The sequence below is a fragment of the Sitophilus oryzae genome, unplaced genomic scaffold, assembly GCF_002938485.1.
Source record: "Sitophilus oryzae breed Bouriz unplaced genomic scaffold, Soryzae_2.0 scaffold_1614_pilon_pilon, whole genome shotgun sequence".
NCBI lineage: Eukaryota > Metazoa > Arthropoda > Insecta > Coleoptera > Curculionidae > Sitophilus > Sitophilus oryzae.
In genome coordinates this window covers 2,189,103-2,213,932 of record NW_022146297.1, presented here as the reverse complement: position 1 = coordinate 2,213,932, position 24,830 = coordinate 2,189,103, and the positions used below count along the sequence as shown (strand labels likewise).

Below are 24,830 nucleotides of genomic sequence, written 5' to 3'. Positions count from 1 at the left end.
CTCTATTCACTTTTAAAATTTCACGTCAATCGGTGCAGATGTTCAGAATTCGGACCATAACGCCCTCGCTTACTGGCCTATGTGTTGAAATTACTGTATCTGGAAGGATAAAAGATTACCACCAGTAGTACTCTTTACCCTAATGGAAAGTTCTATTTCAGGGTTGTTAATTTAGGTTTGGTTTGGTTTGAAAATACTATTTCAGCGTTGTTACGAAATTTGTCACAATCGCCATTCGCTTTAGCATTAAAACGTGTGTAAGAGTACCAAATTTCAAGAAAAACGGTTTACTAATGTTCTTAAAAATAATAGTTATTTTTATACAAGACGATAAAATTGTATTTTATCGTTGCCGAAAAGATTAATTCACGAGCGATGAAATCGCGAGTGATTTAATTTCGGGAGACGATAATACAATTTTATCGTCGTGTATAAAACAATATTTTTTTCCATAGCGAGTTACGTTTAAAAAAATATTCAGAAATTATTATTTCAAGGAATTTATTAAGAGTAGAAAAAATATTGTGATGGGTTGGCGTTGGTTTCTATGTAATTTGACAAATAAATAAAGCTGTCTCTTTAGTTGTCAGTTTTGAGTCAATATTTTTTAATTCTTTTTCGTGTCGATTGCTGATTGAATTGGAGCCAGAAATGGCTCAAAACAAAATAAGTAAATTACCAACAGATATTCAGGCCATATCCAAACCACTTTCATTTAAATCCCGAATAACTTATGAAAAGGAATACAAACATTTTCAGAAATGGAAGCAATTAAAAAACGTGCGCGAAGAAATAAAGTTTTTAACCTATCCTCGCTGTTAAAGTATCATTTAATCTACCCTTGCGGTTAAAGTACTATTTTATCTAGTATTTTTGATAGTTATAAGGTAATTTTAACAGTTGCTATGGAAAAAAAAATATTTCATTTTTATTTAACCTTTCGAAGGCTGTAACTTCGGGAACAATTTTACGGAACATGTTCATAGGAACTTTTTGTTTTATTTTTATCTATACCCACCAAAGTTAGATACACTATTTATTTGACACCCTGTATACATGCAAATGGTCCATTGTTATATTTAAACTTGTTTTTTTTATTTTGTATAATAAATTTTCTGTGTTTTTCGTTTTAAATATTACAGTACTTTATTTTAACTGCTGTTTTTTAACAGTTTTATTTTAAATAACAAGATAAATTAAGTACTAATTTAATTAACATGGCAACGAAGTGACTGGAAACCACGCAATATTTTTTGTAGTTATTTATCTACGCTATGTACGAACTTTTAATACAGGTTCTCTATTTTTTGTTTACTTTTTTTTTAATTCTTTATAAACACATCTGGACATGTTTACTGAACAGTTAGAATTTTCCGAATTTTTGCAGTATTAATTTTTAAATTAAGTGCAGACGAAAATGAAAAAGAAGACATTTTACTTATTATACTGAAGCAACAAGTAAAATGTAAAACAGAATTTTTAATTCTCTAATTATGCGTATAATAAAACAGTTCAAACATTATTGGAACAATTAATTTCAAATTTAGTTTTATTAACAATGCAGTGGCAAATAACGGTGTACTTGCACGCTGATATTTTCTTCTACGATCCTTTACGGTACTTTAAACTTTTATTGGTCGTTTTATTTTTCTATAAACCCAGTAATTGGGCACATTTCCAGGGCTGTTGAAACAATTACAGCATTCTAGAAATGTTTCGAACAAAGGTGCACAAGAGTAAAATACTTAAGCGTTTTTACAAAATGTTCTATTCTTGTTTTTTTATTATACAACATTAAACACTTAACAGTTGTTCTTAGAGTCTCTTTAAACAACTCAAAATATTTGAAGTATTTGTTTAATCACATTTTAATAAAAACAACTATTCGTGAGTGGCTTTTTCCGCATTTTGAGGATTTCCGGAAAGTGTTGTAAATAAAAGAAAATTGTATAATGACTTTATAAGTAATAAACATCAATGAGGGGTTCAAAATAAAGAGACAAAAGTTCAAAATTATCTTCAATATCCAACTCTTTCAGAGTATATTGTCCGTGTCCATTTTCCGGAATGAAATTCCATGAATTACCTTCACCATCTCGTCTGAAATATCAGCATCCAAGGGACGTCCTACACCTTAGCCTTCATGGTCTAGGGGCTGTGGAACATGACTTATAAAATTGTCTATGACAATCGCACAATCGGCACCGGATTGTGATATCTGGCACCCACACAAAGAAAATCTTGACAAATAAGCTATTATTAGTGGAAATATGAATAAGTTTGTAAAAATCTGAAATGCAAACCAGTGTTTAACAATTCTTACAAAAAAAATTCACAGATTTTGCAACATGCGCAACCATCATAGGCGAATTGAAAATACCAGACACAAGTCGGCGGTTGTCGGCAATCACCTGTTTTTTTTTTACATTTTATATTAATTTGTGACGTCATTTGGAAGAGCTCAATAGAAATATAAAAGAACTAAACCTTGTTTGAAAAGCAATTTGGCATTCGTGACGTCAGCACTCCGGCAGTCTATGGTGCGTTCAGACCTGACGGGCCGAGCGCGAGACGAGAGTAAGACAAGAGCGAGACAAGAGTGAGACGAGAGCGAGACATTTTCTATCCATTTTTTACGCAAACCTGCCACGAGACAAGCCGAGTGGGATCATAGTGAAAGGAAGCCAAACACTTATTAAATTGCAATTGAATATAACAAACGATGGCCAAATAATAACGCTTACAGTAATACATTTTTGTATCTTTAATATGGTATTCGGTCTTTAACATGGTATTCATCGTCGGTTTTCCCTCTTTTGGCTGTTTTCCCCTTTATCCCTTACACGACGTTTTTTACATAATACGTTTTTTAGTGTTTTTAGAACTAAATGTTAAATAGAAAAGTTATTGGTAAGGTTAAGAAGCACATTTTAACATTACTATAGAGTATACAGGGTACTTCAAAAAAGTGTTGCGGATATAACATATTTTCTAATGGGAATACCCTATTTTTTATTTTATTATTGGGTTATACATACGTACAATTCGGTAACTTTTCTTGCATTTTTTAATATTATATATCTAAAATTAATAGATGTTGTAATAATTCTATTTGTTTAAAGAAATGTTGAATTTCGGTAGGGTAAAAATTATCAGCAAAACTTATAAATTCTATCAGAAAAAATGATAATACATACAGTGTACGATTTAAAAATTTGAGATTACTTAATTTTAAACAGTCGAAATTTATAAATCAGACCTAATATCTCGCAGTCGGGCGAGCCTACCAAAAACACGTCCAGACTTTCGAGCTTTCTTTGATCAGCCGTTGAAAAATCGACAGGGGACGGATAGCAACGAGCCTCTCGCGAGACTCTTCCACACAGCGAATTTGGAATGTCTCGCGCTCGTCTCCATAGGTCTGGACGCACCATCGTATCGCTGATCGCCATTCACAAATATATTCCAGATACGTATAGTGAACAAGTTCGCAACGTTAAATAATTTTGATATTTAATTTTTATCGTGATGGCTTTTTATGAAAGTGTATACATAGAATTAATTGCATTAATTTGCAATAGCACCTCGAACCCACAGTTTTGTTATGGAGCCAGATTAAACCAATCAAAATGAGTATTATGTTACCGTAAAAGCCCGAATATTGATTAAACGTAGAGTTGCCCACGTAGGAGCACGAAATATACCAAAAAGTGGGTCAGTTTCGGTTAATTATAGATTAGGTCTATATTTTTATTAATTCAAAACCAACTAAAACCTAATTCTAATCCTTCTTTTGCATATTTCCGGCTATTACCTGGGTATTCCTAGGTTTAACTAATATTCGAACTTACGGTGTCTTATGTCATTGGTAGATATGCCAATGCGACAATGATTAGAATGGTCACTAACGGAATTAGTACTGGGAGAATTGTCAGATCAGGGGCTTGGAACACCTTCAAAAAGGAAATACCACTCCTGCAACTCCCAGTGGACGATATGCCAAGAACGTACAACTTTGACAAACATGTCAATGTAGTATTGAGCAATAAGAAGGATTGGAAGAGCGAAACGCTTGCCCAGCAGTTAAAAGATCATACCATAACTTGGTATACTGATGCTTCCAAAACCAATACGGGAACAGGGATCGGAGTGATTGGGCCGAGAGCTAATTACTCCGAACCAATGGGCACTTACCCTAGTATCCTACAGGCAGAAATCTACGCTATCGAGAGATGCGTACAACTTATCTTAGATAGGAACTATCGGAAACAAGAAATAGCCATCTTATCTGATAGTCAAGCAGCGTTAAAGGCGATCAACTCAGTATCAATCAATTCGAAATTGGTCAAAGATTGCATAGAGAAGCTGGATAAATTAGGCAAAGAAAACAAAGTCCTCCTACACTGGGTGCCTGCTCACCAAGGGATAGAAGGCAATGAAAAAGCAAATAATCTAGCTAGGAAAGGAGCGAACACTCCACTAACTGGACCAGAACCGTTCTGCTTTCCAAGTGGTAACCAACTCAAGGCGGAACTCAAGAACTTGGATGATTCCATCCGCAACCTGGAATGGAAATCTTGCAATGGTCTAAGACACTCGAAGAAGTTTCTGAGGGCTTATGATCGAGAAAAATCACAGATCTTCCTGGGTCTAAGTAAGAACAATCTTCGGATTGTCACGGGGTTTTTAACAGGACACTGTCTCCTCAATGAACACCTCAGTAGATTGAAACTAAGAAGAAACGGCGATAGCAGATTCTGTGGGGAAGATGGGGAAACACCAGTACACCTCATCACTGAGTGCGCCGAGACGACAACCATTCGTGCCATGAATTTTGGTACGACTGATATTGGAGATGGAGAACTACCCTCTATAAAACCGTCCCAGATACTGGCTTTTGCCAAAGCCCTGGGACTGTATGATGAGTTATGATTCAAGAAAGGGGGACACAATGGATCTGTAAGGTCGAAGTGATTAACCCCCCTCCCACTCATTCTAAATTCTAAAAAAAAAATTCTACGGTGTTTTACGGTGTAAATTTATGGAGGGCCCATAAATTTAAATTCGCCGTACAACAAAATTTCAACAATTTTCTCAATAAAAATTAAAAGTTATAAATCATACTAATTTTTATAGAAATGATGGAATAATGGTGAACGGGGTGCCGGTAGACCAAGAAGATACTTGGAATGTAAGTGTTAATTTATACTCGAATTCAGTTGCCTCACAGTATAGGCATATTTTGAACCCTTACCGTGCATAGTTACTGTAGATAAAAATAAATTAAAATATAGTTGGCTCCAACGATAATTTAGTTTGCAGCTTCTTTTCATCATACCTAATAAAAAACCGTGACAACCACTACTTATCGTATGTATCTACATGTGTATTTTTTAAAATCATTATGAGATTTAAGTATAAAAAGGTTTGGTTTGGACGGTTTTTTGTTATGAGTAAAATAAGCAGCAAAATATATTATCGATTGCAGCAACTATGTATACCTAGTTTACATTCAGTATGTCCAATTAACATTTTCTACCATTATATTTTGATAGTTGAGTTTTTGAAATTATTTATTAGCTTCTTAAACAAAACAGACCCATAATAATTAAAATCTTTATCATCCAAGACTTTCAAGAATTATGAAGTAATCTCACATCAATTTTTTTTTAAATTATTGCATGCCTTAAGTATTTGCAAAGTTAACAAAAATATTTCTTTGCATACCTGCAATTAATATATTTGGTCTAATTTATCAGTTCTGCATCATATCCGAAATTCAGATTGTGTGTGACACAACGAAGAGTCAACGTGCAACGTGAAAGACAAGAAAAATGGCAAGTAAAAAAAATGTAAAGTTTTAATTACTAATTACACAGTCCTTCCCTTGAGTTCTTCTGCCTAAAATCTATATTGCCTTCCTAAGATTTTAAATATAAATGATTGAAACTCATAACAAGTTTACCACAAATTAACCTTAAGATAATTATTTAATTATTAAATCCATAATTATACCGTATGATAAAAAAAAACGGCGTCCAGTTGGCTTGGAAATGACGATCGATGACATTTCCCATATAATTTCACATATAAAATGACCGCGATCTTCATTTCATAGCCATCGCTGACGCCGTTTTTATTCGATCATACGGTATTAAAATGTAACACTTACGAAGTTAATAAATATTAACTATTTCTATTTAATCATTTAATAATTATTCTGATAAAAACACGCTTAATTTTTTATTTTAGAAATCATACAGGCTATAATCATTAATATGACTATATTAACAATACTTAAATTAAAATTTATTTAAAGGAATGCTACTTGAACTATTAACTCGGAATAATTATTAAAAACTGCTCATCGCGTTATCGATGTCGGCGTCTTGTCACTGTTGTCTGGCTGATTGGCCGTTTAGGTACCTATAATTTGATTTCAGATAATGCAGATTTTAATGTGCCATTTGTGGATTTTTTATTGGAATTTTTTTTTACATATTTGGTATACTCTATGAAGTGCTCGTGTCCATTTTTCAATTATTAAAGTGCCTATTTAGATACATTTAAAGTTAATTAATTAGTGTATAGTAATTGAATTATGGGTTTGTTTATTTTTATGAAATGTATTTTTTTCTATTAAAATGAACATAGCTTTACTTACAAAATCACTAGCTAGCCATTTTTAAATACAGGGTGTTAATTAAGTAGTATCTGACCAACTTCAAGAGGTGATTCTTTGAGTGTTTTTAAGGTAAAAAGTTAATTTAAACATGTGTCCGGAAATGCATAATTTTAAAGATACAGGGTGTCAAGATGTTTCCTAATAGACATTTTTTTTATATAATATCTCAAAGATCCGTTGGCCGATTTTATTGAAATTTCGCCGTGTTGTGAATTTTCATAAGTTAGCACTAATTAAATGATAATAATTATTATTTACAACAATATTCAAACGGTAAAACTTATCAACTTATCCCAATAAATATTTGACAACGCCTTGGATTCATTTGTTTTAACGCCTGTTGGCGGTGGAAACCATGCAAGCTTTTTTCTTTGTCCTAAGTTGTTAATTAAAAAATAATAATCATATAAAAAAATATGGTAATTAGTCTAAATTTATTATTTATGTGATTCTGCTCTTTCTCGTATAATTTGCCCCTTACGGAAATAGTTAGATTAAAATAGCCAAACTGTACGTAACAACCCATGCGTTGACATATTTTCTTTTAAAATAATATCGCTTTCTTTATCCGCTGGTTCAGATTTGAACGGCCTTGCCCTGTTCGCTCATCAATGCAGGCTCTATGGACATAAGTACGTGTTGACAGGCAGGTTATTGAACCCATGTTGCTTCTAGCATGTCGTTTTTTCAAAGATGGGTCCCATATAAACGCGGCTAGAAGTATTTTCAATACTAAAAACTTTCTACTTATAGGTGATAATGCAGCTCCTCGCGTTTCACCATTATCAGTTAAAAGTATTTTGCTAACCATTCAAGATTTTCGAGATCAAATTGATATAACTTTCTGAAATCACCATATCTGCAATCTTTATGAACGCTGTATACTTTTACCCAAATTTGTATATTCAGCCATAATAGAAAAGCACACATATTTAATAAGTAACTTACACGTATTCCGCACAATATAATACTGAGGCAACGAGGCTTATATACAGACGGTTGAAAAACGTCAGAAGGCGTAGGAGCTGGGATAGTAGGACCGAAACAAGTGAGATCCTTCCACGTAAGCCACGTATCTAACGATGTCACAATTTTCCAGGCAGAAATAACGACAATCCACTATTGTGCAGAAGAAATAATGAGGCAACAAAGAACAAATCGTTCTGTGGCCATCTTCGCAGACAGTCAAACGGGGCTAAAGGCACTCGGCTCCGTGGAGGTCAATTCTAGACTAGTGTGGGACTGTGTGCGTGCTCTGAATACTTTAGGCGAACGTAGCCCTGTTACGTTGGTCTGGGTGCCAGGGAACGAGGGTCACAAGGGTAACGAAAAGGCAGATGAAAGGGCCCAGCAAGGCTCATCAATGTCATTCATAGGCCCAGAACCCTTCTGCGGCGTTGCAAAGGCTGTCACGAGAATGGCTACGGAACGATGGGTGACCAATAAATCTCCAGAATGGTGGAAAAACTCACCATTGCAGCGACAGGCGAAAAAGTTCATTGTAGAACATTCGCCAAAATTCGCGGTAGACCTGATAAGCAAGGACAGAAAGAAAGTCAAAGCTGTAGTAGGTCTACTAACGGGGCATTGTAAGCTGAAGATGATCTAGAGCTGATGGGACTGACAGACAAAACTATATGTAGGTTCTGCCAATCTGAAGAAGAAATGACAGAACACATTTTATGTCGGTGCGACAGTCTGGGAAATGTGCTGTTCTCGGTAATAGGCAATGATAGGCCATTGCAACTATTGCCAGGGAGCTACATGTTGCTAAACTTTGTGAAAAGGATAGGACTGGAGAATATAATCTAAGGATCAGAAGAGGACCACAATAGATCTGAGAAGATCGCAGTGGACAACAACCACCTCACCAGGCCGACAACCACCTCTATGAATCTAATCTAATACCGCAAAATAAACCAAATTCAAATGATTCAAGTAAATGATGCAAAGGTCCATCTATCTTAAAAATTCTAAAGCAATTAATACACTAGAAAAAGCAATTCCTTAATTTATTCATATCATTTAAAGCAACTGTTAGCAATTTCTTCTATTTTTTAAGAAAAAGCTTTAGCTAGAAGCAATTTCTGCAATATAAAGCAATTGCTGAAAGCGAACTTCGATTTTAGAAGAAAAAGCAATCGCTAATTTTTTTATTCATTGGTGTACAGGTATGAAATGATATATGGACATGACGTTTTCTGTCAAACTGTGGACTGCATCTTTCACCATGTCGTTTTCTCATACTTGGCCGGTCATCGTGCATCCCTAAACAGAAGTGGGATGCGTCACTGAAGATCACATGGTTCCAATTCCTGATCCCATTGAATTATCACCCTACACCACTCAAAAACGGTTACACCAATGTGATGATGCTCGTATGAGCGAGACACGTGTCACACAGTTTTAATATGAGACCGAGACTTTGAGTCTTTTTTCAATTAATGTAATTTATAAACCAGACCTCTTTAAAAAAAATGGACGCCTTCTTTCGTAATGACATATGACAAGTACATGCGAGAGGCCGCCTACACTCTGTACAGAGCATGGCACTATAAGAAGAAATATTTATAAATAAATATATAATTCTTAAAAATAATATGTAACCTAAATAACGGTTTTATTCCAAATTGGATGATTTTTCTAGCTCTAAAAATATAATATCATATATTTGCGAGATCCTTAAAATAAAATTGTATCCATGTTAGACGTGCAAAATGAGGAGAAAATTTTCTAGGGTATTTGGTTTTCCTGTTTTCTCGAAAATAGAAAACGAATATAAAAAGAAAATGGTTTTATTTTATTTTTAAAATAGAGAACTATGTACATTCATGTAGTTAGAAACAAAATACTATTTTATATTTTATAAAAGCAAAACATTTAATAAACATTATAATAATAATTATATAATAATTATATACAAACAAAAATGTATATATTTGAATCAATATGTCTGTAAATGTTCAATTTTAACATATTATTCCTAATTAAAAATTTAAACTCGATTTAACTTAACAGTCAATTTCTTCTATCATTATATACTTTACTGAGACTTGCTTATGGAGTTGTCTTTACCAACTGGTTTAGAACAAAAGCATAATTATAATGCAGCTAAGGAAAGTCGAGGCTCGCAGAATTATGTTTCCTAAATTCAGAGCAAAGCATGTCATGAAAGTAAAGAGCTATAAACGCAAATACAATCACACACACAAATATTACAGTAAAATTACATAAATGTGATTAGGAGAAAATTGCATAATAAATACTTCTACCAAATTTCCAAGAAAATCCACTCTTTCTGATTAAAACATGTTACTATTATAGTTATACCAGGTGGCGGATCGTCGTTGGAAACAGTAAATCGCATGCTAATTTTGTTAACTGTCCAGATATTGGCTCCTCTATTAATTTTACAGCAAAGTTATGGATTTTTAAAGGTCTGCATATGCTGAATACACATGCCAAATTTGAACAACTTTGGACAAGCCTATTTTAAGTAATTTACGAAAAACTACGTAAGTGAAACTTCTTTTCGCGATGGAAGTAAAAATTGGCACACGAGACACAAAAGGAAAAGTGGTAACGATCTTGGAGCGTCGTAACTCATCATCAATAAATCAAATCAAAAAATCGTCCGATTTAAAATGAAATTTGGTATGTCTATAGATTGGACCAAGGCCAACTTGACCGTGTACGACATGTATCACTGTGACAGTTAGTTTTAACGTAAGAAACGTTAAAAGTTAATTACGTCCGATCGCAACCAAATTTGGTGGGTAGGCTATGTGAGCGACGCGACGGTGCACATCATGGTATAAAGAAAACAAGGTATGATCGATAGCGGCTCCAATTTCGTTCAGTTCGCGCATACCACCTGCGACGTCACTAGGAAAATAAGGAATAAATAAAAAATAAAGAAAGTTGACAGGAGATCTGCATTTTTTAAGGTTATGGTTAAGAATTGTTTATTTTTTCTGAATTTTTAGTTCGTTTAATTTAATAATTACTAAAACCATCAGTTCCAAAAATATATTTAAAAATAAAAGACAAAAATCCAAAATATTAATTATCTATTAACATAGATTTGGATGATAATAGGTAAGAATACTAAATTTATTTCTATATTCGGTATAAAATTGTTTATTAGGTTTTTAGTTTGCGATGTTTATGGTAAATAATTTTCATGTTAATCGTCTCTGAATTGACATGAGGACAGATATGAGGATATCTATGGAAAAGTAACCACAAGAGGAATTGTTACATCATTTAAAAAATGTTGGGAAGTTGATTGTTTCCCATCGAAAAATAGAAAATGCCAATACAGATGAATGTATCGTAATTGTAATAGAAGTAATTCCAAGGGTGAAGTTTTTTATAATTGGTGACCTGTGTGTACCAACAATCAATTTATATTAATACCGGAGATTAAAAAATAACAGAATAAATAGTTCTTTTTTTATACTACTAATAAACTATAGAATACAACAGTATTTAAAAAAATAAACAGAAAAGTTATGATCCGGCCGAGATTCGAACTCCGGTCACTCGCTTCCTAGCCTGACTCTTTACGCACTGCTCCACTGTAACTTGCTTAGCTGTTGATGACGGTATATAAACAAAAAAAAAACAGGTTCATTACAATATCTTGACGATTTGAATTGGCGCGCGGAGCGTGCTGACCAATAGAGCCTGTTATCACCTGTGACGTAGCGACCAACCTGCGCAATATCATACCTTGTTTTCTTTGTACCATGGGTGCACATGTTCCCACCCTGCAAAGTTGAATACGACGCACAGTGTTGCAACCAATGGACAAAATTCAAAAACATGAACAAATATTTTTTAACATTTATATGAATAACTAACTAGTAAAATATCCAAATTATTTCAAATGAGCGAAATAAATCGCACAGCAATAATAAGTTGCTCGTAATAGGCAATGCCATCGCCATGTCGACATATTTTGTTATTAACATCTGTTACATCGAATTAAATTTTAAGTAAGGTATTCATAGTGTTCTTAATTGTTTTGGTGATATCCAGTGACAAATGTAAAGGCTCATCTACATTTGTCACTTTGGATGTACAACTTGGATGAATCATCCAAAGTGATCAGTATAAATTGCCTTTCATCACTGTTTTATCCAAAGTGTACACTAAAACTGAACGATGAAACAAGTATACGGTCTTCCTACTTTTGTTGAAAGAACCGTTCAACGAACCGTTGATTCATCCAAATTGAAGGGCAAATGAAAAATGTAAACAGCCGACGTCGACCCGTGCGGCCAACCTCAATATAGAAAACATGGAAGAGGTGGCAGCCTGCGGAAGATGAAACAGTGAACTGCTGCAAACTGGATGAGAATATGTAAACAAGGATGTTCAATTTGGATGAATTCAATCTCAGTGATTCATTTTGGTTGTACATCCAAAGTGACACAGTGTAAACCCTGCTTAAATGAGTCTTAAGGCTCATTTACATTTGTCACTTTGGATGTACAACTTGGACGAATCATCCAAAGTGATAAGTATAAATAGCCTTTCATCACTGTTTCATCCAAAGTGTAGACTAAAATTGAACGATGAAACAAGTTGACGGTCTTTCTACTTTTGTTGAAAGAAGCGTTCGACGAACCGTTGATTCGTCCAGATTGAACGGCAAGTGAAAAATAAATGTAAACAGCCGACGCCGACCCGTGCGGCCAACCTCGATATAGAAAACACTGGGAGAGGTGGCAGCCTGCGGAAGATGAAACAGTGAACTGCTGCGAACTGGATGAAAATATATAAACAAGGATGTTCAATTTGGATGAATTCAATCTGAGTGATTCATTTTGGTTGTAAATCCAAAGTGACACAGTATAAACTCTGCTTTAGGTTTTAAAAAAATAATATCAAAACATATTTGATGCAGGTTGACAACTTAAGGCATGTTGACAGGTTGATCAGGTTGACAACTTAAGGCATGTTGACAATTGACAGGTCTCCATTGTTACCTAATTAGAAAATATTTATGGAATTTGGCAAAAATATAATAACTAAAAATTAGTTATCCAGTTTTTAGCAAATTCTGGTAAATTATGGATATTTCGAACAACACTATTTTATTATTAAAGTTCTTGTCTAACAAATTTAATTGGGCATTCAATGAGAACCTGTCATAGATAAAAACACGAAACTGTACCAGTAAAATTGCCATTTAAGATTGTTATCCAAGCGGCAAACGTGACCCACAAATATTACATCTACAATTTAATATGGAAATGGAACATTCTATGACACCTGTTACCGCTGTCATACAGACTACATCGTAAAAAACGAGACCTTTCATTTTACTGTACAAAATATTTCTATTTATTAAACCTTTTAATTATACTTCGAAATAAAATGAAACGCAGACATTTCTGATGTACTGTGAACCATCTTACCACAACCACTATTTATTTTATTGAAGCAAAAGCCCGAGTCCCAGAAGTTTGAAACAGATTTGAGGTTTTTGTGGACGTGCCGTCAGAGAAATGAAATATACTTTAAACGGAAACCGAGCCAAAGACGAAAAAGTTTCGTGTTTTTGTTCTATTTATTTATTTTTGCTTGTCACGCCGGATGCAGTTTTATAAAAGTTTTTACTCGTAAATCAGCTTTAATGACATATTACACCGTATCGCGAGTTTTGTACCGTCAAAAAGGTTAACCGCTAATAAAAATTTACGATGATGCTCTGAATTATTGGTAAATTAATCTACATTACACAATCTTCAGAGTTTTGTATATTTGTAATTAAAGTACAGTAGAACTTCGATAGTTCGGACACATATCGGAACTGCCACCTCCGAATTAATGAAGTATCCAGATTAGTGAAGGAATATTTTTATAATGTTATTGTTTTATACTTTTATGGAATTTTTTGAAAAAATGTTTGATTTTTTTTTAGTTTTTAGTTAAAAGCCATAATTTCTTGATAAAACTTGGAAGCCAACAACTTTTTTGTTGGCTTCCGGAATAAATAGGTAAGTAAGTCAATAACAAGAAAAGGTAAAAGAAACAACAATCATCCTGGATCCTCTCAGCGAGTAATAGTAACTTTTGTTACACATTTTGCAAGAGTGGTTTTATGAGTAGGTAATATTATATATAAAAAAAATATAAAAGAAGACCGAAATTATTGGGCAAAACGAACAATAAGATTACCCATGAAACATGACTAAAATATGACTACCCGTACACACTTCGTGTTTCTGCCTTCCGGCTTCATCAAAAAGAAAAAGGGAAGCTTTAATCTTACTCTGTGTTTTCCCAATAATTTCGTTCTTCTTTTTTATGACAGTCCCCACGATAACATCCTTTGTTTATTGTTTTCTCTGGGCCTAGGTGACAGCAGCGAAGAATGTTGGAGTACCTCTGCAGCGGTTTTTTGGTAATAACGCTTGCCAATTGTGAGCTACTGCTTAACGAAGTTGCAAATAGTGCCTCGTGCCTCGTTTCTGTCCTTTTTTTAGGATCACTAGTTCATTGGTGTTGATTCCTCCCATATTGATGAAGCCGGAAGGCAGAAACACTAAGTGTCTACGCGCGGGTAGTCATATTTTAGTCATGTTTCATGGCTAATCTTACTGTAGGTTTTGCCCAATAATTTCGTTTCCTTTTCTATTACAGTCCCCACTATAACATCCCTTATTTAAATTAATTTTAATACATTCTTATAAGTGACTTATTACAGCATACCTTAGCTACCATATTACAGCATTTCTTTTAATAATGTGCATTCATTGAGTTGTAGGTACTTAAATTATCAATTATGGTTCCAAATTAACTGTCCTATCTATCAAGTTCATACTCATTTCCCTCTTGTAAATGGACAGGCATGATTACACATCAATCACCTTAATCAGATTATGGCGAATAATAATTATTAATTAATTAATTAAGCTATTGACGTACGTGCGAAATATTAGATATGTTTTATATAATACATTTAGTAATATATTAAATTAATTAAAATATTAAACGGAACAAAACTTAGATCGCAATTACACTTATTACTATAAACAAGTTCTAAAAAAGTATTAAAGAATTTGTGGAAGTAGAACTCTTCGATTCAGTTTAAAATTTAAAAATAGCAATTATTTGCTATACCTATAGACTGAAAACTGAGTGGATTTTTTAAATTAATTATAAAACTAAAATAAGAAAAGTAAATGTATGGCTTCCTTTATAAAAATGTTAGGAAATATTTTGTAATTTACGTTCGTTTATAGTTGATTAAAGGAAGGTTTGTATAGAGCTTGAAACTTTCAAAAGATGTTTTCGAATTATGCGACGACTTGCAATTAAGTTCTATTTTAAGTAAAATTACGTTAGAAAATGTTTGAAAAAAGTGAAGACTGTAGGCGCAGTACAATTACTTCGGCGAAAACATCTATAATATTCCTTTTATATGAAAACTAATTTGATTTCCTTTGTGTAAAAATACAAAATACTGATGTTATACTATATATAGACTTAACATAAGGTTTGTTCCAACCAGCATTTCGGGATCGTTTCGAAATCGGTTTTCTTGCACTTTGTTAGCATGCGCGGACTTCGAATATTTTCATGACGGTGCAAAAAGTACCAACGTTGGAACGCTTTATGGATTGCTTTCGGCACTGACAACATTGTCAAGCGTGCGTGTATCGATCGGTTTTTTGTTTTTGTTTAGAATTACTATATTACTTTGTTAGTTAATTACTCGCCGAAGTAGCCGAATATTAGCATAAAGAAAGACGAAGCGAACCGGTCAAAAATTCATTCACATCGGTCGCCGATAAAAAGTTTCGGGGCGGGGAATTTACATGCTGCCAGTAGGCTGACGTCACGTTACCATGGAAACCGTGCAGTCGCTAGGCTCACAAATATTTTAACTTCACTTGTGACTTCGTGAAAACGTAGGCGCGTACGGGCCAATAATGCTACTTTTTCGGTCGGAATTAACGATGCGGTGGACCTATTATGCAGAGGTCCGCCCGGAAAAAAATAATTTATAAAAAATTACCATTTTATTATTTAGAGATTCATGTAAATATATCAAACTAAACCAATATTTTAAGCAGTAAAGATTTTTCTTTAATTTAATTATTTGTTTCAGTGAAGTTCCCCTTCACCTACTGCACCTGACGAGCCGCCACTGGCCGACACCGGTGTTGAACTCTGTGATCAAGACCGCTATCGTCTTGATCTCGATACCGGTTTTGATTTCTTTTAACACTTAATTGTTTCTAGTTTTATATTCAGGATATTGATATTAGAATATTCTCAATAATTACATTTAATTAGGAAAGGAACAAATTCTGTAAAAAACTATCTTGTATTAAAAAAAATAATTCTGTCCATTTTAAAATCATCCAATTAAATAAAGATGTTTTTATTTTATTTTACTTACCTAAATTTTCCAATACTCTTTAATTGAGATTTTTTAATAATTTGGTTACCAAAAGAAAACAAGAAAAACCAACTGCGGAATAGTTAATTTCTTGAGGTGCTTTTTAATTAATAACTTGATTTGACCTGCTTATTTTACTGTGAAATAAAAGAAACGAGAAATATTAATTTATTATTGACCAAGTCGTTTTAACTAATTAAACTAAAAAAATAAATTCTTTTCTATTTTAAATTTAATATGCAGGATGTCCCATTTTCGTGTGTTTTACAGGGTTCCTTTTTTATGAGTAGAGATACAAAGATGTGGTTTTCACATCACTGCTACACACATATTTCTCCTAGCCCTCTTAGATCCTGGAATATAGGACGAATTTGAAAATGTTGAATTTTTCGATTTCTTTTTTTTTCTAGAGTACCTATCATATAAATTCACGAAAAGATGAAAACCCCGTATGAGTCCCGTAGAGTTTTTCACGTAGAATCCAGTGACATATCTAGTTTTTCGCTGGAAGAACCTCAGATTTCACCTTTTCGATAAGTTATAAGATAACCGAGATACAAAGTGAGCCCAGAAATGCAAAATTTTTAAATTCATCCTTACTGTTTCAGGAACTAAGAAAGCTAGGACATATCGGTGTATCTGTGTGTATAACAGCAACTTTAGTTTCATAAAAAGTAGCGCAGTGATGTGAATACCGCATCTTTGTACATTTATTCGATTGTATTTTTAATGAGAAACCTTACAAAATACACAAAAATGTTAAACCCATTAAAAACACATGTTGTCAGAGAAAATCTAAGGATAAATCTGATACAACTATATACAGGATGTTTCAAAAAGCATGTCCCATCTCTCGTGGGGGGATTCCTAACGTAAAATTAAGATTTATTTTTCATATCAACATAGGTCCAATTCTGCTTTGTTTCGTAGCTACAGGGTGTTAAAATCTTAATAATCTTTAGGTTTAATATAATTTTCTTCAAAGTACTTTTAGTGATTCGAATAAAATGTTGGGGGTAGAAGTTACTATAAGTGCTACATATTTTAATGCTAAAAAAGTGTCGATAAATTCATCAGCGACGTGCATATGGGTTATCACTGGAATATTAAAAAAGTGTTTCAGAAAAAAAACATGTGCGGCACTGACTTTTTTCTTTTGATATCAATTATTTTGCCGAATTCGGCCTCCGTCATGAGATAAACGCAATTTTATTAATCACAATTAATAAAATTTAAATAAAAATAAAATTAATAAATTAATAATTCTACATAATTTATTATTAATTATTACTGTTATTTTTTATTAGTACTATTGGTCCAACCTACAGCGCAGTTTCAAATAAAAAAAATTGGTATTTATAATAATTACAAAAACCCTAATTTTAAAAGGTTTTAACATCCTGTAATCAGTGGCGTAGCTATCATAGGACAGTTGGATGCAAAGCATCGGGGCCCCACAGGAACTTGGGACCTTGCAGAGCCCTTCAACAAAATATTTAATAAAAAATAACATACATTATTTTGGTTTTGTTCTTTACTGAGGGGCCCCCAAAAATATCTTCCACCGAGGCCTCCAGTTATCAAGTTACGCCACTGCCTGTAACTCTAAAAGTATGCATTTCCATACCATATTTTTTGATGAGGAATCAATGAGCACTTATTTAAAACTTTCGCAAGTTACTGATATTAAATTTTTATTAGACTTGGATCAAGGAAAATTAATAAAATTGCGTTTATTTTATCAAGGAGGCCGAAATCGACAAAATATCAAGAGACAACTTTTAATTGGTATTAAACTGCTTACGCTATTTCGCTAACAAAATAAAAAAAAGTCAGTGTATATGCCTTTTTTAGAAAAATATTCCAGTAATAACACATATGCACGTCCCTGGTGAATATGTCTACACTTTTTTAGCTTTAAAATATGTCGCAGTTATAGTCACTTTTACCCTCAAAATTTCTTCGAAACGGCTAAAAGTACTATATGTCCTTAAATGCTTCGTTTTGAAGATACAGGGCGTAGAAATTTAATTTTAAATTTCGATTTTTTCCAAATAATTTCTGAACTAAGGTCGATATTTGGATAAAAATTAGTCTCTGGGTGTTTTTTGACATGAGAAATTCAATGTCGACAAGAAATCTTACACTTTTAAATTATTCATCGAGAAGATGGCGAACAAACAAAGTATTTAGAAGGACTAAGTAAAATGGCGATAACAGAAAATTAACTAATGAGTTGGAAATAACGTAAAAAATATTCAAAGTGATGTGCGATTGTCGATGTTTTTTGTAAATCAGTGGTTCAATGGTTCACATATGATAAAACTTTATGAGGATAATTTGTTAGAAATGGAGACTGTTGCTTAAGCAGTTATTATAATTAACATGCAGTCAAACAGTGCATTGAAGTAAAGTGTATGTGTATTTTAGTTAAGTGAAGAAAGTAAAAAAAAGAACTGTAATCGTCGTTCCCTCGATCTTATGAGTATCTTTGTTTGAAGTTTTTTATATATTTTTTGTGTGATAATACTACTTTAAAAAAATAATGTATCTTTGCAAAACCCTTCGGATATGTGTAGTTTTGAGATTTGTTTCTGCATATACTTCTTTTGACTATCTAGCAACACGTTCAATACCCCTGGTACCCCTAGTAATAGTTGTAGTAGTAGTAACACAGGGCCTCGAATACGCTAAAAAACCAGCGGTTCTCAAAATGTTTTTTAAATTTTTAAAGGTTAATAACTCGGTTATTTTCAATTTATTTTAAAAATGGTAATTTCTGTTTCTGGTAATGGATGTTTCTTTTGACCATATCTACCATCCCTTAAAATATCTGCACATATTTTTGTAATATCCTGCATACTTGCGATATCATATTTATGAATTAAAAGTAAATTAAAATATAGGTATATTAACTTTTTTATAGCCCTATTATTTTTACTAATAGAACTAAAAAATAATTCAATTACACAGAGTAATAGTCTCGGTAATAGTATACTCTGTAAAAGGTGACCAAACTAATTATTATTTCAAGTGTGTTTATCTAGTATAGTAAAGTTTGTAATTTTACACCGCAAACATATCACTTATTATTTATTAATTACAAACCGTATTAAATTCAAGATTCTGTGTAAATTTTCACCTCGAATATAAATTCCGACGAACACGATCCCGTCTGACAACGCTCTAAGCTCTCATTGTTTGTTGTTCGGATGTTGTTTGTTCTATCTTGAATATTCGTAAATATTGTGTTATAAACTTTGATACAGTTTGTTTTTACAGATAACACCAATGCAAGAAGTTTATTACAGATTTCCTTAAATTGTAAATGATTTTGTTTTAGAATAACTACAAATTGAATTGCAGAAAAATATCGAAAGAAAATTAACAAGTTAAATCAACAAAAACCATTAACAAACAACAATAAATAATCAATAACAACTTTACAGCCTTTACACGGTTAATTACTCGCCGAAGTAGCCGAATATTAGCATAAAGGAAGACGAAGCGAACTGGCCGAAAACTCATTCACATCGGTCGCCGATAAAAATTTCGGGGCGGGGAATTTACATGCTGCCGCTAGGCTAACGTCACGTTACCATGGAAACCGTGCAGCCGCTCGGCTAACAAATATTTTCACTTCACTTGTGGCTTCGTGGAAACGTAGGCGCGTGCGGGCCAATAATGCTACTTTTTCGGCCGGAATTAACGATGCGGTGGACCTATTATGAGGTCCGCCCGGAAAAAAAAAATTATAAAAATTTACCATTTTATTATTTAGATACATATGTAAACATATTAAAATAAACTAATATTTTAAGCAGTGAAGTTTTTTCTTTAATCTGATAATTTTTTTCGGTGAAGTGCCCCTTCACCTACTGCACCTGACGAGCCGCCACTGGCCGACACCGGTGTTAAATTCTGTGATCAAGACCGCTATCGTCTTGATCTCGATACCGGTTTTGATTTTCTTAACACTTAATTTTTTCTAGTTTTATATTCAGAGGATATTGATATTAGAATATTCTCAATAATTACATTTAATTAGGAAAGTAACAAATTCTGTAAAAAACTATCTTGTATTAAAAAACAAATTACAAATTGAATTGCAGGAAAATATCGAAACAAAATATAAAAGAATAAAATGAAGGTTAGGTCATTATCTACAAAAAAGATCCTGACACTTTTTTCATAAAGTCCCAGGAAAACGGTTAAAAATGACCCTAAAGGGTCACAGGACGTGTTTTCCGCCAGTATTGGCCAAAATATGGTATGCAGATGATTTTCATGACCGCCACATGGAGGATTGGGTCCTTAGCTAAAAGAATGATCCTGACACTTTTTTTGTAAAGTTGTTCGCAAAAAGACACGAATTTGACTATTCGTAATTAAGAAATTTATTTTGGTTTACGACACTTTCCGGAAGTCCCCAAAAAGCGGAAAAGGCCACTTATAGTTGATTTTTATTAAAATGTGATTAAACTAATACTTTAAACTTCCAGAGTTACTTAAAGAGACTCTAAGAACAACTGTTAAAAAATTTTGACAAATAAACTATTATTAGTGAAAATATGAATAATTTTGTAAAAATCTGAAAATGATTGGATCAAGGAATCTTTGCCCGGTTTTTTAATATCATAAAATATGACAGAATTCGAACAAGTTCCAAAATGTAATAGCTGTTGTTTCACCTTTTAAATGAACTTTGAATCATCAGAATATATTAAATTTTAGTCGAGTTATTAAAGAATTTATCGTATCAATCAATGATACGCTTATGAAATCTACCAGGTTGTTAATTTCTTTATTACTCGCGGCAAGAGCTTTATGGTTGAAATATGGCAACCTCGGTCCGCTCGTCGATAGACGACGCGACAGGACGAGTCGGTAGAAAACCTTATAAGTGCATGCGTTCTCAATAGGCAGTGTTGCCATTCTGTTCCCCTATAAGTAAATGTCCAATTAACAGTCTGTATATCTTCGCAGCGTTAAGACTTGGAGAGAAAATTCAGGGATATTTGAGGCGGAATATCTCGAAAAAAGGTGATTATCCCCGCATTACCTATATCATTAGTGAGGCCATTAATGTAGGTAATTACCTAAACTTAATTTTTTATTCCAAGAAAAAATTTGTAAATTGTATTTTTTGGCATATATTTGTAAAAAACGGCTTGTGATTTTTCGGCCATTTGGGGCCATTTTTTTGGCCAAAGCTGACTGAGCACGATGTTTTCTTAAAAAAACTACTCCACAAAAGTTACACGTTTCAACGTTCATTTACTGGACAATTAAATCTACCACTTAAATACAAATGCTTTTTTTAATTATTTTCACAATCTGTCGTTTTTTAAGCGAGCAAGAGCGGCGAATGAAGCAAATTGTCAAATTAACACAAAAAGGTTTTGTTGTTTTAGTAAATTCATAATCTATTTTTAATATTTTTTCAGCAATTACTAATTTATTTCAGACTTTTGAATGGATCAAGTAAACGCACTTTCATAACATTCTTGATTATGATTCACCTTTCTTTTGTTTGGTTATTACAATACAGTGTGAATCATAGACTTAGAATAAAATATAGACTACACTATTTACATTTAAGCGCGGTCCAATATTAATTTTTGTAAACATGTTTACTCCTGGGTGCAGCTGACCTCGGCCGTCTGAGTCTTTCGCCTCCAGCCTATGTTGTCACGTCTAAAATATTATTAATATTTTTTTTGTTGTTATACACATATATTGAGATATTAAAACTGTATTTTAATAAAGTAGTGTTTAATAGTAGAAAGATGTATTAAATAGTCCCTATACTACTAAATTATAAGTCGGAGACTATTTAAAAATGACAAATTCTTTACAATTTGGCAACACCCATCAATCGCCGGGTCGCCTGTTCATTCTTTATTCTCTCGTAGTAGAGCCATAGTAGAGTAAAGCACGTGTCGTAAAACCTTGTTGTCACAGTTTCTCCATGGCTATTTTATTGTTTTTATTGGATGTTTTGATTTTGTATTTTTTGGATTCGATTTTCTTAGTGTGTAGTGTCGGTTTAGTGTTTATTTTGATTACTTTTTATTTAAAAACTATAAAACATGGTTCGTCAGTGCCAAATTTGTAAGAAATTGGACTATTTAAGTCCTGGAACAACATTCCACAGGTAAGTCAAATTTACTATTTTGGCGTCAGTGGCGTTGTAGAAAGGCGCTTATTTAGATAATAATTTAGTAAATTATAAACCCTGGAAAATCTGTATTTTTTATATTTATCATTTACGTAAAGGTTCTTACTAACCTCGTTATTAATATAACGAGTAGATACATTATTAAGTACATAAGAAGTAGACACATTATTTTCTTGGGCATTGGTTAATTTAATGCTTTTTTTTATGAAAAATGTGTTTCTTTTTATTCTAAAACCATCCTTAGAATCTAAAATAACATACAGGAATTCCAGAATGATATTCCATTATGAAACAACAATTTTTAAGGCTTATTATAAACTATAAACAATCGAGAAAGTCGAAAAAATTACAAGCTACCAAACATTTTAAAATACCAAACATTCCTTATTTTTTTTCAAGACTAAAATATTTTACAAACATTACTTTTTCCCTATAGTTTCACATCAGGTATAGAAATAACTACGTTTTTATGATAGGGTCACCATTATGATAACAAAAATGACGAACAATGGTCCAGAAATGTAAACAAGTACATATTTTTTGTAAATATTTTTCTTACCGCTTGCATTTTTGTCCATTATTATTTCACAAATTATACAGGGTTATGTAAACCAGGTAGATATTTCGTTTTTTTTATATTAAACAAAGATAAAATAAATATGCCATTTTAAAATTTATCCAGTACTTACCTAGAGTTTTTTCTTTTTTTTTCTCGACTGTTAATCTATTATTAATTTGTAATACCGTATGATCGAAAAAAACGGCGTCCAGTTGGCTTGGAAAAAACCATCGATACATACTCCATATAATTTTACATATAAAATGACAGCGATCTTCATTTCATAGCCATCGCTGACGCCGTTTTTTTTCGATTATAAGGTATAATTTTCATTTTTTCTTTTATAATGTAATATCACTTAAGTAATATCACATATAATCTGAAGATAGTTTTAGAATTAACCAAAACGTAAATCTTTAATAAAACAATCTGTTATTATTTGCCATATATGTATGTATCCAAGAAAATAATTTACATATTATTATTATATGTTTTACTGTTTTTTATCTTTATTTGAAACTCAGAAATGTTGCATTGGCTTTCTAAAAAAATGAACTTGTAAGTTTTTAAAATGCTTCGTTTCGGAGATACAGGGTGTAGAAGTTTCATTTTTATTTCGATTTTTTTCCAAATAATTTCTGAAGTGACGTCAATATTTGGACGAAAATTGGCGTTTGGGAGTTTTTTGACATGAAAAATTAGATTTAGATGTCAATTTGACTTTTACTAATAGGGGGCGCCACCTACATATTTTTTAAGTTATTTGAAGAGTAATACTTTTTGTCTGTATCTATATAAAACTACTGAGAAAAATTTACATTTCCAACGTTTTTTACTTAATAAGGTCTCTTGTTGACACTCGCCACAAGTATAGTTCTCAAGATATTTGGAAACGAATTAATCAATACATTCTTCATAAATTATTTGGAAAAAAGCGAAATAAAAATGAAATTTCTACACTCTGTATCTCTGAAACGAAGCATTTTAGGACATAAATTTATACTATTTTTTTTACTGATTTTATTTGCAGATTATGCTGCCAAAGTTTCCTGAATACAATTCCGACCACTCTGTATATCAAGATATCCCCCATTACGTACTAGTTTTTCTTAATAATTTTCTATACATTTTCCAACGCCAAGATGTACCAAGCGCATACAAATACATCAAGCTTCAAACAAGCTTGCACGTTGACAGTAATACCTACAGTAATATTGTATTATATTAATGTAATATTTTTGAACCAATGTTCAATATTACTGTAGTAATACTGTTTATACTCATGCCTTTTATATTTGTTTGAATTTGGTGCATATTTCCATTGAATAAAGTATAGTCACCATTACCATTATTATACTTACTCTATAATAAAGACAGTAACGAGTTAAATAAATGTAGTTTTCATTTTATTCACTTCCTAAAAGCTTGCTTTAATGGAACAGATTCCTGTTTTTTCTAATTTACATAATAAGACATCACTTTTACCGGAAAAAAAAATTAAACAATTATAAAGTTTTTTCTCTTTCTGTTCTATTATATCTATAGAATAGATCCTGTTTTGATTAATATTAGAGTTGTAAATGTTTGACTAAAATTAATATTTTATTAAATTAATAATTTATCATCAATTTCAAAAATTAAATAATTTCGATTATTAAAATTTCTTCTATAACATGTACTTTATTATTTTTATCGTTTTTAGACTCTAAGACGTTTTTTTTTCTAAGTCCTAAACTTTGCTTTATATTAAACTATTTTCTTTATCCTAAATCTTAATAATATAAAAAGTTTAAATACGATATATTTTTAATTGAATTATAGCTTCATTAAAATTAAAAAAATACCCGCCTATGATACGGAGAGTGCAGGTGCACTGAAGAAACAAAAGACAGTGTTGCGTTGGGCGGCAGAGCCGTCAGGAAACGACCGTTACGACGGAGACAGCCTATCTATCGCTCGTGTCGCACTCGTTAGAGCCAAAAAC

At 32.5% G+C, this 24,830-nt stretch overlaps 1 protein-coding gene and 1 long non-coding RNA gene across 2 annotated transcripts in view; one reads left to right on the top strand and one right to left on the bottom strand.

Moving 5' to 3' along the window:
* The window catches only part of LOC115880113, an 870,630-nt gene that overhangs the window by 303,341 nt on the left and 542,459 nt on the right, over positions 1-24,830 (bottom strand). The gene's annotated exons all lie outside the window — the stretch shown is intronic.
* On the top strand, positions 21,671-24,235 carry LOC115880116. Its single transcript, XR_004049814.1, has 2 exons — positions 21,671-22,263; positions 23,877-24,235. It is a non-coding gene; the product is annotated as an uncharacterized LOC115880116 (long non-coding RNA).